This window comes from Pseudophryne corroboree, chromosome 8 (assembly GCF_028390025.1).
Source record: "Pseudophryne corroboree isolate aPseCor3 chromosome 8, aPseCor3.hap2, whole genome shotgun sequence".
Classification (NCBI taxonomy): domain Eukaryota; kingdom Metazoa; phylum Chordata; class Amphibia; order Anura; family Myobatrachidae; genus Pseudophryne; species Pseudophryne corroboree.
In genome coordinates this window covers 449,088,993-449,107,861 of record NC_086451.1, presented here as the reverse complement: position 1 = coordinate 449,107,861, position 18,869 = coordinate 449,088,993, and positions in this window count along the sequence as shown.

Below are 18,869 nucleotides of genomic sequence, written 5' to 3'. Positions count from 1 at the left end.
TCTGAATAATCCCCTTTATTCATGCACCTGTGCACAACCCCTCTCCCCCTTATTTACTTGTTTCACTTATTCCCTTGTTTGTCACTGGGGGGCAGCACTTACACATATTACTATATTTTACATATTCAACAAATGTGCGGCGGCATTGTTACATATTACTGTTACTATTTTATTCTAGCAATATTGATATAAACTTAACAGCTTTATTTTTTTTCTTTACTATACCAATATATGAAGGCCATAATTAACATGTTTTTATATATGATGTTAACATTTTTTCTTAGCCATATTCTGTATATGGTTTTCCCAATGTTTACAACTCTATCTATCCACCCATACCTACCCACCTATCTATCTATCTATCTATCTATCTATCTATCTATCATTATCATCATTATTATTATTACACACTCGCAATTGATAATGCAGAAGCATTCAGTCATGTATTGGACGGATGCAGCAGCTCCAAAGTTGGGGAAAGGCAGAGCAGATATATATATATATATATATATATATATATATATATATGAGACACTTGTATAAGTTGTGAAATAGAGTATTTTAGGGTACATACAGGTACGTCTCATGTTTTGATCATGTATGTGTGTAAGTAGTATATGAATACATAGAATCTTATGTTTCTCAAATTGTTGTTCACTTTATTTTCAGCTATAACGCAGGCGGTCACTCACCTAACGAGTTTTCACAGTGGATGATGTCCAATCGGAGAAGAAGTAGGACTGTCAGAATACAGAATACAGATCCCATCTCCCTTCTTGTAATGTCCAGCTACTTGCGAGCTACAAACTCTTACTGTTATACATGACAAACACAGAGAAAACAATATTATACAGTAAAATCTATGAGACTCTCCCTGGAGGCTACGTGATTGGACAATAATTTTCTATAATAGCCAATCAGAACACATGTTCCAGTCATCACTTGTTACTAGGGAGAGATACTCTATAGATGTGCTCTTTTCTGTTTGCTCATGCAAATACAGGTTGAGTATCCCTTATCCAAAATGCTTGGGACCAGACGTATTTTGGATATCGGATTTTTCCGTATTTTGGAATAATTGCATACCATAATGAGATATCATGGTGATGGGATGTAAATCTAAGCACAGAATACATTTATGTTACATATACACCTTATACACACAGCCTGAAGGTAATTTTAGCCAATATTTTTAATAAGTTTGTGCATTAAACAAAGTGTGTCTACATTCACACAATTCATTTATGTTTCGTACTGTATACACTTTATACACGCAGCCTGAAGGTCATTTAATACAATATTATTAATAACTGTGTATTAAACAAAGTTTGTGTACATTGAGCCATCAGAAAACAAAGGTTTCACTATCTCACTCTCACTCAAAAAATTCTGTATTTCGGAATATTTGGATATGGGATACTCAACCTGTATTAGCAAAAACACTAGAGCAAAAAAGGTGTAAAAGGTGTATATACTAGGACAGTGATGGGCAAGCTGATATACATCGAGAGTCGCCTCCAACCTTCGAGGGCGTTTCTGGGTGTCAACTGACCATTTTCATGGAGTGTTCGGAAAAACGCAGGCGTGCCAGGAAAAACGCAGGCGTGGCTGGCCGAACGCAGGGCGTGTTCGTGATGTCAAAACAGGAACTAAACAGTCCGAAGTGATCGCAAGCGCTGAGTAGGTCTGAAGCTACTCTGAAACAGCACAAAATTATTTTGTAGCCGCTCTGCGATCCTTTCGTTTGCACTTCTGCTAAGCTAAAATACACTCCCAGTGGGAGGCGGTATATCGTTTGCACGGCTGCTAAAAACTGCTAGCGAGCGAACAACTCAGAATGACCCCCAAGGTTCAATACCCCTGGTACACCCCCTTGAGTTACTAATTAGGTGCTTAGATGTTTTTAATTATTTTAAATGACCTAATAATGACATGTCATTTTTGGGGTCAAAAAAATGTAACGTAATGGATATTGGGGAACAAGGTCTGGGACGGGTATATTGGGGGTGTTTTATGAGTGGGACAAGTGTTTTTAGAGTTGCAGGTGGGAGTAATTGGTCCGTTTCCACTTTTTTTTTAAGTCCCCTAAAATGACCCAAATATATACTTATACCCATTTTTCTGTACCCCAAAATTAATGAGAGCGCTTACTTTGCAGAAACAAAATGCTTTCTATATTTTTTTAACATTTGAAAAACAATGTATATAACAGCCATTTGACCTGATTTAAAGACACCAACTAGTTATATTATGGGCACTAATAAACTTCTATAAAGTTTTCTTATATTAGTTTTGCAATTTTGGGGGTACAGGCACATTTCCCCACATTTTCCTATGCTTTTGCCGGCTAGAATTATCGTGCGATTGCCATTATCGCCGATTTGGAATAGGATAGGTGCGATAAACGTGAGCACGCAGGCTGCGATAATCCGATTTTTTGGGAGATAGGTGCAATGACATTAGCCACGATCACAGATCCCGTTATGCAGCTAATTGGATACCCTCCATACTGTAGTGTGTAAGCTTGGATAATAAATTATTAGATAATGGTGTTATCATGTGTGTATGGTGGGGGAACAAAGTATGTTTGCATAAGCAAATAGATTTTTTTGTATACTTTTGAGGAACACAACTTAGCCAATGAAGACTATACTGCACTCACTGCAGTAAGAATATACACAGTGGGGCAGATGTATTAAACTGTTACATGTTTATAGTGATACTAGGTGATTCATCGCGCCCTACAGGCGCTCTTCACACCGTTCTAAGGGTCTACGCCCCCTTAACCCTTGCACACCCTTGTGGAGTATTACCTCCAATCATAATTGTGTGAGTGGTTAAATATTGCACGGACAAAGGGCGTGCAATGGTTAAGGGGTGGAAGCCCCTTGCAACGACGTGAACAGCGCACGCAGGGCTTGGTGAATCACCTAGTAGGTGATGTGGTTTGGGGAATAGGGGGTTCGGGGAAGAGGCGGATGGGATCCTGGGGTGTCGCGGGAGGATCGGCTGAGATGGTGCCGCAGGTGGGGGAAAGTGCGTGGGTGCCGCGGGTGGTGGTCCGGAACCACGGCGGGTGGGGGAGGAGCAGTTGCGGGGTTGCCCCGGGTGAGGGAGGGGCAGACGCGGTGGTATGGCAGGAGGTACGGGTGCAGGGTCGCTGCGGGTGGGGGAGGGGGTTCAGAGCTACTGCAGGTGCTGGGGAGGTGTGTGGGGGTGCCGCGGATGGGGCCCGGAGGTACTGTGAGTCGGGGAGGGGCGGGTTATGCTTCTCCTGCTTCTCCTGTCAGCAGCTAGGCTGCTGTCCTCCCTTTGGCAATCGCTCTCCCAGACACTCACCCAGCAGCCAGTCACTATTGTTAGCGCCGGTGTCCCAACGCGCTGCATTACAGGGAAGAAGATGTACGCAATAAACTACAGCTTCCAACAGCGCTAAGGGCCGGAATGCTTTGGCGCTAAGGGCTGCTGGGAGCTGTAGTTTATTTAGTGCGTCTACTTCCCTGTAATGTGGCGTGTTGGGACACCGGCGCTAACAATAGTGACTGACTGGCAGAACTGACTGACTCACTGAATTAATGTAAAAGGTGAGAGTGCTGTGCAGTGTCAGTAACACTGCACACAGGCCCGGCGCTAGCCGCTCAGCAAAGGGATGCAGTGCAGGGAGGCACCAGGAAGGAGAGGCGTTCTCCCTGCTCTGCATCCCTGTACTGAGCTGCTGCTGCAGGCTGCTATCACACATGCAGTTGCTCCAGCAGCACAAAACCTCCTCTCCCCCTCTGCGCCGGCAGCACAAAGCCTTCTCTCCCCCTACCTTCCCCTGTGTGACATTCAGTGGCCGGGCGGGAGCCAAAGGGGGCGGAGCTAGACGGGACCATGCTGCAACAGGAGGATGAGCTGCTACAGCTTCGGCCAGCCAGAATTCATTAGATAAGTGTCTAAGAGTGAGTGTGTGTGTATATACAGTGTCTGTGTATACAGTATATATGTGTGACTGTGCATGTGTGTAATGTATCTGTGTGTGTTTATATATATATATGTCTGTTGTGTGTGTATGTGTGACTGCTGCATAATGTGTGTAAGCATCACTGGTACAGGAAGCATTACGTGTCTAAGCATCACTGGTACAGGGGGCGTTACGTGTCTAAGTGTCACTGGTACAGGGGGCATTATGTGTCTAAGCGTCACTGCTACAGGGGGCGTTACGTGTCTAAGCATCACTGGTACAGAGGGTGTTACGTGTGTAAGCGGCACTGGTACAAGGGGCGTTACGTGTGTAAGCGGCACTGGTACAGGGGGTGTTACGTGTGTAAGCGGCACTGGTACAGGGGGCGTTACGTGTGTAAGCGGCACTGGTACAGGGGGGCGTTACGTGTGTAAGCAGGACTGGTACAGGAAGCATTACGTGTCTAAGCGTCACTGGTACAGGGGGCGTTACGTGTCTAAGCGTCACTGGTACAGGGGGCGTTACGTGTCTAAGCGTCACTGCTACAGGGGGCGTTACATGTCTAAGCGTTACTGGTACAGAGCGCGTTACGTGTGTAAGCGTCACTGGTACTGGGGGTGTTACGTGTGTAAGCGTCACTGCTACAGCGGGCGTTACATGTGTAAGCGTTACTGGTACAGAGCGCGTTACGTGTGTAAGCGTCACTGGTACTGGGGGTGTTACGTGTGTAAGCATCACTGCTAGAGCGGGCGTTACGTGTGTAAGCGGCACTGGTACAGGGGGCATTATGTGTGTAAGCGGCACTGGTACAGGGGGCGTTACATGTGTAAGCGTCACTGGTACAGGGGGCGTTACATGTGTAAGCGTCACTGGTACAGGGGGGCGTTACATGTGTAAGCGGCACTGGTACAGGGGGCGTTACGTGTGTAAGCGGCACTGGTACAGGGGGTTTTATCTGTGTAAGCGTCACTGGTACAGGGGGCGTGACATGTGTAAGCGGCACTGGTACAGGGGGCGTTATGTGTGTAAGCGGCACTGGTACAGGGGGGCGTTACATGTGTAAGCGGCACTGGTACAGGGGGCGTTACATGTGTAAGCGTCACTGGTACAGGGGGTTTTATCTGTGTAAGCGTCACTGGTACAGGGGGCGTGACATGTGTAAGCGGCACTGGTACAGGGGGCGTTATGTGTGTAAGCGGCACTGGTACAGGGGGCGTTACATGTGTAAGCGGCACTGGTACAGGGGGCGTTACGTGTGTAAGCGGCACTGGTACAGGGGGTTTTATCTGTGTAAGCGTCACTGGTACAGGGGGCGTGACATGTGTAAGCGGCACTGGTACAGGGGGCGTTACGTGTGTAAGCGGCACTGGTACAGGGGGTTTTATCTGTGTAAGCGTCACTGGTACAGGGGGCGTGACATGTGTAAGCGGCACTGGTACAGGGGGCGTTACATGTGTAAGCGTCACTGGTACAGGGGGTTTTATCTGTGTAAGCGTCACTGGTACAGGGGGCGTTACGTGTGTAAGCGGCACTGGTACAGGGGGTTTTATCTGTGTAAGCGTCACTGGTACAGGGGGCGTGACATGTGTAAGCGTCACTGGTACAGGGGGGCGTTACATGTGTAAGCGGCACTGGTACAGGGGGTTTTATCTGTGTAAGCGTCACTGGTACAGGGGGCGTGACATGTGTAAGCGTCACTGGTACAGGGGGCGTTACATGTGTAAGCGTCACTGGTACAGGGGGGCGTTACATGTGTAAGCGGCACTGGTACAGGGGGCGTTACGTGTGTAAGCGGCACTGGTACAGGGGGCTTTATCTGTGTAAGCGTCACTGGTACAGGGGGCGTGACATGTGTAAGCGGCACTGGTACAGGGGGGCGTTACATGTGTAAGCGGCACTGGTACAGGGGGCGTTACATGTGTAAGCGGCACTGGTACAGGGGGCATTACGTGTCTAAGCTGCACTGGTACAGGGGGCTTTATCTGTGTAAGCGTCACTGGTACAGGGGGCGTGACATGTGTAAGCGGCACTGGTACAGGGGGGCGTTACATGTGTAAGCGGCACTGGTACAGGGGGCGTTATATGTCTAAGCGTCACTGCTACAGGGGGCATTACGTATGTAAGCATCACCGGTACAGGGGGGGGCGTTACGTGTGTAAGCGTCAGTGCTACAGGGGGCGTTACGTGTGTAAGCATCACTGCTACAAGGGGGGTTACGTGTGTAAGCGGCACTGCTGCAGGGGGCGTTACGTGTGTAAGCATCACTGCTACAGGGGGTGTTATGTGTGTAAGTGTCACTGGTACAGGGGGGCGTTACGTGTGTAAGCGTCAATGGTACAGGGGGAGGTTACGTGTGTAAGAGGCACTGGTACAGGGGGTGTTATGTGTGTAAGTGTCACTGGTACAGGGGGGCGTTACGTGTGTAAGCGTCAATGGTACAGGGGGAGGTTACGTGTGTAAGAGGCACTGCTACAGGGGGTGTTATGTGTGTAAGTGTCACTGGTACAGGGGGGCGTTACGTGTGTAAGCGTCAATGGTACAGGGGGAGGTTACGTGTGTAAGAGGCACTGGTACAGGGGGTGTTACGTGTGTAAGCGGCACTGGTACAGGGGGTGTTACGTGTGTAAGCATCACTGGTACAGGGAGCATTACATGTGTAAGCGTCACCAGTACAGGGGGTGTTTCTTGTGTAAGCGTCACTGGTTGAGGGGGCGTTACATGTGTAAGTGTCTTTGGTACAGGGGGCTTTACATGTGTAACTGTCTCTACTACAGGGGGTATTATGTGCGCTGTTCATTTGTAAAGTATGCAAGGGTGCAAATTTATAGTTTGCATGGGGGCGCCGAACACCGTAGCACCGTGCCAGACTGCACACCCACTGATAGAACAATGGTAGCTCCCTGCGCACCACTCCACAGTAAATACACTGCAATCAACTCTGTGTAATAACAAAAATATTTTATTTAAATGTTTGTCTTCATTAGACCTTTACATAGTACACTGTAATAGATAGCTCCTATATTGTGCATATATGTCAATTATGATATGATGGATACTGCTGTTGTTATTATATACAACCTAGTACCGGTACACAAACCTAAAACATACAGATAACACATAAACAAAAACAAAACAGAAAAAGTAGTCACTCCATAGTGATTTGATCAGGTAGTGCGAAGCACCCTGTGGCGTCTTAAGGCCCGTACACACTGGTCGATGTATCGGCCGTTCTCTTGAACGGCCGATACATCGCGGGACCGTCGGCCAGTGTGTACGGGCGATACGTCTGTGAACTCCGTCGTTCACAGACGTATCGCGTCGGCCACGCAGCACAGCCAACGGCCAATATATCTAACGATATATTGGCGCGTCGCTGTGTGTGTACGGGGCGGTCGTCCGACCGCCCGTACACATGCTGCGGCGGGCGGCGGTGATTGACAGGTGAACTGGGCGGGAGCGAGCGCCTGCCCGCCCAGTTCATGACGTCAGTCCCCCGACGGATCGGGCAGTGTGTATGCACAGCACACCGCCCGATCCGTACATAGATATATCTGCAGATCAATTGATCTGCAGATATATCTAATAGTGTGTACCCACCTTTACTCTCATCTACCTATCTGTTGGATGTTTTTTCTCATATACAAGAGTCACAGTCTTGTATAGACCAATAAGAGTGTCATATGTCAAGAGAGTCTCTGCTTTAAGAAGTCCCAGGTGGGATATTAACCTCCCCTCAGTGCTTATTTATGCTGGTTAGCTGGTGGTTGTGAAAAGGCTTAAACCCTCACTCTTCCGAATAAAGCAGGGGCAATCTGCTTACCTCCTCTGTTGGTTGCTAACACTGGCCCTCATTCCGAGTTGTTCGCTCGGAGTTTTTCATCGCATCGCAGTGAGAATTCTCTTAGTGCGCATGCGCAATGTTCGCTCTGCGACTGCGCCAAGTAACTTTACTATGAAGAAAGTAATTTTACTCACGGCTTTTTCATCGCTCCGACGTTCGCATTGTGATTGACAGGAAATGGGTGTTACTGGGCGGAAACACGGCGTTTTAAGGGCGTGTGACTCAAAACGCTACCGTTTCCGGAAAAAACGCAGGCGTGTCTGGAGAAACGGTGGGAGTGCTTGGCCGAACGCTGGGTGTGTTTATGACGTCAGCAGGGTCCGAAAAGCACTGAACTGATCGCACAGGCAGAGTAAGTCTGGAGCTACTCTAAAACTGCTAACTCGTTTGTGATCGCAATAATGCGCATACATCGGTCGCACATTTAAGAAGTTTAGATTCACTCCCAGTAGGCGGCGGCTTAGCGTGTGTAACTCTGCTATAATCGCCTTGCGAGCGATCAACTCGGAATGAGGGCCACTGTTCGGGGTTCCGTGCAGTGGCAAGCGTCCTTTTCCGGAAAGAAGTTACAGTGTGCTGGCAGACTGACAGACGGTGCGCTTCCGTATTCAACGCCGCTGTCGTGGAATCAATACACTCGGTAATCGACGCGTTTCGCCTGAAAGGCTTCGTCAGGATCTCCGAATAACTGATTCTGCCACCTCTTTCCGTTTATAGGCTACTGATGCGTTCCAAAGGATGGTACTTCCTATTTCTTGCGTTCCACAGCTATTACCAGGCATTTCTCCTCTCCCCGGGGTTCTTTTTGTCATTCTCTCCCATTTACCAGCTGAATATGATTCTATTTATAATACTTTGTGATTCAAAAACTTTCTTATCATTGATAAGCAATATCTAGTCCAGTATACTTTAGTTTTTTTTACAAAAAACATAAAACACAAAACACAAACTCACATAAAACATTACATCTATATTCATAAAATAGTTGGACTATGTGTGTGTTTTTTTCTAATAGTGATTATTAATAAATATAATAATTCATCCAATAATTTCATAAAAAATATATGAATAAATAAAAAGATAACAATTGAAATGCACACCCACTGCACTGCACAGCACTGTCACCTTTTACATTGATTCAGCGTCCAGACATTACCCTCCGCAATATCACCCACTCTATCCGTTATATTACCCATCTGGGGGCTTCCAGGCTGGCAGCCCAGGTGCTGTGTTGCGGAGTCAGGGCCTCTGGGGATCTGGGCGCGGCTGTGGCGGGGAGGCACTTCTGTGACATCACACGCAGAGGAGGCTCCGGGGCTCAGAGAGTATGCGGCGCAGGGAGGGCTATGAAAGCCTTCTACTGCGCCGCTTTCATACACATCTATGCCGGTGGCCACAGCAGCTTTTGTTCCACCTGCGGCGCAGCTAGGGAGTGGGGATTGTTGATGCTGGAGGGGGCAGGTGGACTGGCAGCAGGACATATGATGCTGCAGTAAAAGTGTTTTGTTTTCCCTATCTACAGCGCAGATACTTGCTTTATACCCTCCAGCTGCACCTTTCTGGCAGGTACAGTCCCTTTTTTATGGTCTGTACCGTTTTTTGACTCTCCAAGCTTCCATTGAAAGTATATGAAAAGGGGCGTGGCCACGCCGCTGTACCCGTGGCCACGCTCCCTTTTTGAATGTGTATCAATGTTTATGTGTGAAGTGTTGGAGGGTATGTTGCTGCAGATGCAGGGGGCCTATTTTGGGGTGTGGGTCTGGAGCTGCAGCTCCATCAGTCCCATTGCTAATCCTGCTCTGTGAAAACACAGCAGGCAAAGAGCAGAGTCTCCTATTGGAAGTAACCTGTGTGGAAGGGCGTTTCTCGCCCAATCAGCTGTGGACTGGGTATGATAGACCTGCAGCTAATCCAATGAGAGCTCCTGGCCACGTCCAGCGTTAGAGGTCCAGGCACAGAGTCACAGGGCTATTATATAGGAGATTACTGTCATAGTGTTTAAGCTTATATGAGGTGTTTGTACTAGAGAGCCGGGCACACTCTGTGTATACCGGCTATGCCCTCGGCTCCATTGTTGGAACCCAGCAGAAACCCCCTTGGCCTCAGAACAGCACCTGCCCCTGCCTCTTCCCCCCTGTTCCCAACACCCACAATACCAGCTCACCATGCCCCCTTATCTTGAAGTACCCCCCCCCCCCCCCCTCCATAGAAGGTGTTGGTGGGCCCAAATATTGCCACATCCCAGTTGTAGAGAACTAGAATCCCCAAAGATTGTAAGCTTGTGAGCAGAGCCTTCCTACCTCCATCAAGCAAATACAAACAAACACCAGGCCGGCGCTCAATTCCAATGATGCTCCGTCCCAAATGTATATAAAAAACAATTTATTAAAATAACATCCCAAAAAAATGAATAAACACACTTATTAAAAATAATAATAGACCACGGTATTTTATATCACATACGACTGAGGTGTATTATACCTCTATTATTTGCATAAATGCATACATAGATATTGTAAGTAGCAAAAAAAATAAGATTTTAAACCTACCGGTAAATCTTTTTCTCCTAGTCCGTAGAGGATGCTGGGGACTCAGTAAGGACCATGGTGTATAGATGGGCTCCGCAGGAGACATGAGCACTATAAAGAAATTTAGACTGGGTGTGCACTGGCTCATCCCTCTATGCCCCTCCTCCAGACCTCAGTTAGAGAAACTGCCCAGAGGAGATGGACAGTACGAGGAAAGGATTTTTGGTAATCCAAGGGCAAAACCAGCCCACACCATCCACACCGTATAACCTGGAAAATACGTAACCAGTTAACAGTATGAACAAAACAGCATCAGTCAAACGCCTGATCTTTACTGTAACATAACCCTTATGTAAGCAACAACTATATACAAGTCTTGCAGAAAAATGTCCGCACTGGGACGGGCGCCCAGCATCCTCTACGGATTAGGAGAAAAATTGTATTTTCTCTTACGTTCTAGAGGATGCTGGTGACTCCGTAAGGACCATGGGGATTATACCAAAGCTCCAGACCGGGCGGGAGAGTGCGGATGACTCTGCAACACCGACCGAACAAACCGGAGGTCCTCATCAGCCAGGGTATCAAACTTGTAGAATTTAGCAAAAGTGTTTGAACCCGACCAAGAAGCTGCCCGGCAAAGCTGTAATGCCGAGACCCCTCGGGCCGCCGCCCAAGAAGAGTCCACTTTCCTAGCGGAATGGTCCTTAACCGATTTTGGTAACGACAATCCCGCCGTAGAACGAGCCTGCTGAATCGTGTTACATATCCAGCGGGCATTAGTCTGCTTATAATCAGAACCGGTAGGTGGCGAAGAAGATTCTCCGCTTGTCGTAGGCCGTTGTATATGGCCCTTAATTCCAGTATGTTAATGTGTAGACAAGCCTCCTGGCTTCACCACAGCCCCTGAAAATTCCTTCCTTGTGTGACTGGTCCCCATCCTCGGAGGCTCAGTGCTGAGGGATCAAGCTCCGCCCCCTCACCGGCGGGCTTCGGTCCCGCTCAAAAATACAATACTGGCAGGGAATTTTGATATATATAGGCTCCGCCGCCTATATCTATATATTGCCAGTGCTAGAGGTTTAATATTGCTGCTCAGGGCGCCCCCCCTGCGCCCTGCACCCATCAGTGCTTGTAGTGTGTGTGTGTGGGGGAGCAATGATGCGCGTTACCACAGAGAAGATCTGAAGTCTTCTGCCGCCTTTGAAGTCTTCTTTCTTCTTATACTCATCCGGCTTCTATCTTCCAGCTCTGTGAGGAGGATGGTGGCGCGGCTCTGGGACGAACTGCTAGGGGAGACCTGCGTTCCGACTCCCTCTGGAGCTAATGGTGTCCAGGAGCCTAAGAAGCAGAGGCTATCACTTAAGTAGGTCTGCCTCTCTCTCCTCAGTCCCACGTTGCAGGGAGCCTGTTGCCAGCAGTGCTCCCTGAAAATAATAAACCTAACAAAATTATTTTTCAGAGAAAAACTCAGGAGAGCTCCCTGTAATGCACCCTATCTCCTCTGGCACAAAATCTAACTGAGGTCTGGAGGAGGGGCATAGAGGGAAGAGCCAGTGCACACCCAGTGCCCATGTCTCCTGCAGAGCCCGTCTATACCCCATGGTCCTTACGGAGTCCCCAGCATCCTAGGACGTAAGAGAAATATATATAAGAGATAGTCGCTGAACCTTATAAGGGGAGACTCTCAATTTAATTTAGTCAGTCTCTTATACTTGTTCCATAGCCCACAGTTCAAATAGGGATAAATCCTCCAGCTGGTATATTTAGCATCTATAACCATATATATGTGTATCCTGGACTGATGTGAATATTTCCATGGAATGGGTAAATTAATGCAATGATGTAAAACGGTATGGTTGTTGCTACTCACTGAATCACTGTGATTGCCCTTACTGCGCAAAATAGGTTGTTGAAAGCCGCTCTATATCACCCTGTGCACCGGTGAGACATCCATCAGCAACACGATCGAGTGGAAACCGCTCCCTTCCGTGCGGCACAGTGTTAATGCACCGAGCCGCCGTGCATCACCCCCGACTCAGATGGAACAGTGCTCAGCAAGGCGGGGTATTTGAAAGTTCCCGATGCGAGGGAGGAATAGATGGTGCAGTCTCGTCACAAGTGAGCAGATTACCGGCAACTGGTAGCAGACAGCCAATTGCTATAAAAGCTGGTATATTTCTCCTGTAGGCACTTGTTAGTCTAAGCGACCCTTTCTCTCTGTACCCTCAACGCGTTTCTCCGCACCCCAGGCGGCCTCTTGAAGAAGCCGGCCTGGTGTTTGTTTGTATTTGCTTCATTGGTTGAGGAGGCTGGCTACCTTCTCACCAGGTGGCTGCTAATTCCAGGGTGTGTTAACCCACACAGATCTGCTCAGCGCCAACAAACCTAATTTTTGTTTGTCCTTCCTACCTCTGTGACGGTTTGTTATTAACCAGTTTTGTTGTATCATTGTGTCCAATTGTAAAGCGCAATGGAATTTGCGGCGCTATATAAGAAACTTATTAAATAAATCCCCTTCATCCACAAGGGTGACCTGGAACCCCTCCGCTGGCTCCTCCTGCAGCCCCTTCAGCTTCAGTAGCAGCACCTTCGGGGAGCTGGGCACTGGAAGCATCGGTAGGGCCATGGTGTTTCTATTCCCTGATCTCCTACCTGGGGTTACTGCCTGGACCGTACAGCACACTGGGATCACAGCTATGTATGCACAAAGAGGAGCAAGGAAGCTGCTGTGTCAGGACATGTTGCAGGCTGCGTGCGGGTAACAACTGTTACGAGCCGCCACTGCGGCTCGTATGCCCGGCAGGTAGCAGTCATTTCTAGGCAACCGGGACATCCTTGTGTAAGAGGGTGGCGGTGCGTGTAGTGCCTGCTGCCGTGCAGGCGTAGGTTCACCACTTACCAAGTGCCGCACTCTCTCACCTTCAGGTACCGGAACCTTAAACGGACCTGGAAAATCTTCAGTCGGACCCGGACACGATGACCTAGAAGAAAGGAGATTGCTGAGTGCCGTCCTCCTGATTGTAGACTGAAACGCCCTCCGGAACCGAGGAAAATAGCGCTTTCGGGCTAGGTGAGGGTCATCCCAGGCGTACGCCTCAGAGCCCGAATTTCACCTATTGGCACTCTCGCACCAGGTGGAAATTCTACCTTGCACCGGTGTGCAAGGCTCACCATTCGCCCCGAAGAAAGGGAGACAGATAGGGACAATACAGAAGGAACACACAGACAGATGTTACTCACCATCCTACGTATTGTACTCCGATCTATTCCACTTACAGGTCCCTATAAGGAGGCAAAGAGAGAAACAGCCGTGCAGGGCCTAACTCTAACCTAATGTAACACCCCTATACTAACTACAACAGCAGAGCCCTCAAACTAGCTCTGTGGGTGTGGTGCAACAAAACTAAACACAGACTTAACAAACTTACACTTTGCCCTGCACGGTAACATCACACATAACATCATCAGAGTACAGAATCGACGGTGCCGTTCCTTTAAATCCCTACCTGCACTTTTAAGGGGGGGGGGGGGGTTGGACGCCGTACAGACTACCCACCACCTATACCCTCTCTTATGTGGGACTCAGGCCAGTGAGCCTGCCTACCTATACCCCTTGGGATGGACTGGACCTAGTGCCCAGTGCCACCCGTCTCCACCTTCGGGGGAACCTCTAATTTACTGGGCCTACCGCCCCCTGACTGCACACAGGCCCGAGGCCTGACTTTATCCCTTGGGCCTAGCGCCCGCCTAACTTGTCGCCCGTTGGGTGACCTGGGCCTACTGCCCTGGGTCACCTTATAACCCTAAGCCAAAATGAACTAGGGCCTAATGCCCTCTAATGCTCCACAGGCCTAGTGCCTGATCTTGCCCATGGGCCTATTGCCCGCCTAACTTGCGCCACGGGCCGAGGCCCGACTATAAGTGCCCACGGGCCTAATGCCCGAACACCTGGTGGTCTAGGGAGGAGAGAGAGGGTACAGGGGCACCTGAGAAGGGCTTACCTGACCCAGTGGGAAAGGCACCAAGGGGGAGCTTCGTCAGCTCTCTTCCTTCCTACCCCTGGTGGCCTCTCCGGCGCTCCCCTTCACTCTTCTGCCGCTGGCCCGTCCTGGCCAGCGGCGCTGACGTCGCCTCTCCGACTCCAGCCGCCGCTGGACATCTTCTCTCAGGAGCCGGTCGTCTTCTCGCCTCTTCCGCGGCCTCAGGACCTTCCACCGCGACGTCCTCTTCTTCCTCGTGCCGCCCGGAACTTCACCGCTCTTCGGCCGGAGCGGACCAAGTTCCGGAACGCCGGACGACACATGCTCCATGCAGCGACCCCTGCCGCTGAGGAGCTTTGTTTGTGCGTGTCCGTGCGGGGGGGCGTGTCTGACAAGCTGTATCAGTGGGGAGACGGGGAGCGAGAGCTCAGAGCCGGCTACCCTCGAGAAGCTGAGGCTGCTGCTCCCGGGAGCCCTGCACACACAGCGGATGGATCTGTGCGCCACCGCTGCTGCCCCTGGACAGAGGGAGGCAGGGAGGGGGGAGCAGCACAGGGTGCTGGTGCTGTGCTACTGTACATACATATCATATATAACCATGTCGTTTAGAAGGTTGTTGTTGTTTTTTTTACTTCATTATAGTACGGGGGTCAACAGGATGAGGCTCCTGCTTTCAGCCCTTTCCGTGCAGCTATGACTGATCATTGGATGACTGATCACTGGGCCTTACTCAGAGATGGGTGCAGCCACTGCGTTCGCATGCAGCAGCCGCATCCATAGGGTCTGCGCACACGCAGCGGCTATAAAGCGCATGCGCGATCCTTCACCCAGAAGGATGCGATCGCTAGGTGATTGACGGGCAGTGACGCGGCATTGGGGGAGAGGACATCGGAAACGCAAGCGTGTCATGGACGTTTTGGGGACAGGTCTATGATGTTGCCTGCATTTCCTGCTTATGGAAAAATGGCAGCGGTTCCCCTGTCTACGCAGCCAGGCTGCACAAGCAGGGGTCGGCCTCTAACCGATGCATTCACAATTAAATTGCGAACACATTGCAGTTTGGCGCCACTCATTCTGGGCGGCCTTGCCCTATGCTGGGTGGCCCCCAGCATGTAAGTCTATGGTTGCAGATTTTGCTGCAGGTGAAAAAATTCTGTCTTTGTTCCCTCGCATGCCCCACGGTATCCGTTCACATGGTCGACCATATTATGGTCGACAGTCCTTAGGTCGACCACTATTGGTCGACATGGACATGGACACATGGTCGACACATGAAAATGGTCGACTCGTGAAAGGTCGACACATGAAAAGGTCGATATGATTTTTTTAACTTTTTTTTCTTTTGGGGAACTTTTCCATACTTAACGATCCACGTGGACTACGATTGGAACGGTAATCTGTGCCGAGCGAAGCGGTAGCGGAGCGAAGGCACCATGCCCTAAGCATGGCAAGCGAAGTGAGCCATGCGAGGGGACGCGGTGCACTAATTGGGGTTCCTGGTCACTTTACGCAAAAAACGACACCCAAAAAAGTTTAAAAACTCATGGCGACCTTTTCATGTGTCGACCTTTCATGTGTCGACCATTTTCATGTGTCGACCATGTGTCCATGTCGACAATGTCAACCAATAGTGGTCGACCTAATGACTGTCGACCATAACATGGTCAACCATTCATACCGGAACCTGCCCCACATACCAGCCAGTGGTGTATTGCCATTGTCCCGGCAGAAATAGGCATTGATATAGAAGCGCCGGTTCCTGGCTCCCGGCAGCATCGTGCGTCTGCTATAATGAAGACGCAATGCTGTCTGACAAAAGAGCCGGGAGAATGCAGAAGGCTGCAAGATTTTGAGAGATGGAGGAAAGGGGTCCGTGGCAGGGGTACAGGGGTTGGCACTGTAATCAAAAACTACAGACAGGAGAGGAGAGGGACTATTAAAAAACCCACAAAAGTGGGAGCACTTTCCAGTTGCCGGAATAGGACGGAGATCACCTTAGATAGCCATTCCGGGTGACGGAACGGGGCGCAGACCACCTTAGATATCTGATCCAGGTGCTGGAATGGGTCGCAAGCCTCCTTAGATAGCTGTTCTGGGTGCAGGAAGGAGGGGCAGAAAACTCAGACCACATTACACAGCCATTGTGGGTGTCTGACCAGGCAGCAGATTACCGTAGATAGCATTCTGGGTGCTGGAACAGAGTGCAGACCACCTTATATAGCCATTCCGGGTGCCGGAACAGGGCGCAGATCACCGTAGATGGCATTCTGGGTGCCGGAACATAGCGCAGTCCACCTTATATACTTGTTCCGGGTGCCGGACCAGGCAGCAAATCACTGTAGATAACATTCCGGGTGCCGGAACGGGGCGCAGTCCACCTTAGATAGTCGTTCCAGGTGCCGGAACGGGGAGCAGACCACATTAGATAGCTATTTTATGTACTGGAACGGGGTGCAGGACATCAAGACTACATTACACAGCCATTCCGGGTGCCGGACCAGGCAGCAGATCACCGTAGATAGCATTCCTGGTGCCGGAACATGGCGCAGACCACCTTAGGCAACCATTCCGGGTGCCAGAACAGGATGCATACCACCTTAGATAGCTGTTTCATGTGCCGGAATGGTGTGCCGGACACCCAGACAAACTTAGATAGTTGTTCAGGGTGACGAAATAGGGTGCAGACCACCTTAGATACCTGTTCCAGGTGCCGGAACAGGGCACAGACCAGCTTAGTCAACAATTCTGGGTGCCGGAACAGGATGCAGACCACCGTAGTTTACTGTTTCAGGTGCCGGAATGGTGTGCAGGACACCCAGAAAATCTTACATAGCTAGTCAGAGTGCCGGAATAGGGCACAGACCACCATAGATACCCATTCCGTGTGCCTGAACAGGGTGCAGACCACCTTAGACAACCATTTCGGGTGCCAGAATGGTGTGCATGACACCCAGACAACCTTAGATACCTGTACCGGGTGCAGGAACAGGGCTCAAACCATCATAGAGAACTGTTCCGGGTGCCGGAACAGGATGCAGACCACCTTAGAGTGCTGTTTCAGGTGCCGGAATGGGCCACAGACCACCTTAGATAGCCGTTCCATTTGCTGGAAGGAGATGCAGAACACCAAAACCACCTTTCACAGCCGGAACAGGCTGTAGACCACCATAAAATAAGATTTTAAACCTACCAGTAAATCTTTTTCTCGTAGTCCGTAGAGGATGCTGGGGACTCCGTAAGGACCTTGGGGATAGACGGGCTCCGCAGGAGACATGGGCACTTTAAGAAAGACTTTAGTTCTGGGTGTGCACTGGCTCCTCCATCTATGCCCCTCCTCCAGACCTCAGTTAGAGAAACTGTGCCCAGAGACGGACAGTACGAGGAAAGGATTTTGTTAATCCAGGGCAAGATTCATACGAGCCACACCAATCACGCTGTATAACTTGTGATAAACTAGGATCGATGAGACTATAACATAACCCTTATTGAAGCAATAACTATATACAAGTATTGCAGAAGTAGTCCGCACTTAGGACGGGCGCCCAGCATCCTCTACGGACTACGAGAAAAAGATATACCGGTAGGTTTAAATCTTATTTTCTCTAACGTCCTAGAGGATGCTGGGGACTCCGTAAGGACCATGGGTATTATACCAAAGCTCCCAAACGGACGGGAGAGTGTGGATGACTCTGCAGCACCGATTGAGCAAACATGAGGTCCTCCTCAGCCAGGGTATCAAACTTATAGTATTTTGCAAAGGTGTTTGAACCCGACTAAGTAGCAGCTCGACACAGCTGTAGTGTCGAGACCCCTCGGGCAGCCGCCCAAGAAGAGCCCACTTTCCTCGTGGAATGGGCCTTGACCGATTTCGGTAACGGCTATCCAGCCATAGAATGCGCTTGCTGAATCGTGTTACAAATACAGCAAGCAATAGTCTGCTTTGAAGCAGGGGCACCAATCTTGTTGGTTGCATACAGGACAAACAGCGCTTCAGTTTTCCTGACTCTAGCCGTCCTGGCCACGTAAATTTTCAAAGCCCTGACCACATCAAGTAACTCAGAATCCTCCAAGTCACGCGTAGCCACAGGCACCACAATAGGTTGGTTCATATGAAAGGATGAGACCACCTTAGGTAGGAATTGAGGACGGGTCCACAACTACGCTCTATCCATATGGAAAACCAGATAGGGGCTTTTGTGTGATAAAGCCGCCAATTCCGAAACTCCAAGGCTAACAACATGACCACCTTCCACGTGAGATATTTCAACTCCACCATTTTAAGTGGTTCAAACCAGTGTGATTTTAGAAAACTTAACACCACGTTAAGGTCCCAAGGTGCCACCGGAGGCACAAAAGGAGGCTGAATATGCAGTACTCCTTTTACAAAAGTCTGAACTTCTGGAAGAGAAACCAATTCTTTTTGAAAGAAAATGGATAAGGCCGAAATCTGGACCTTAATAGAGCCTAATTTTAGGCCCAAATTCACTCCAGTTTGTAGGAAGTGAAGGAAACGGCCCAGATGGAATTCTTCCATAGGAGCATTCCTGGCCTCACACCAAGAAACATATTTTCGCCAT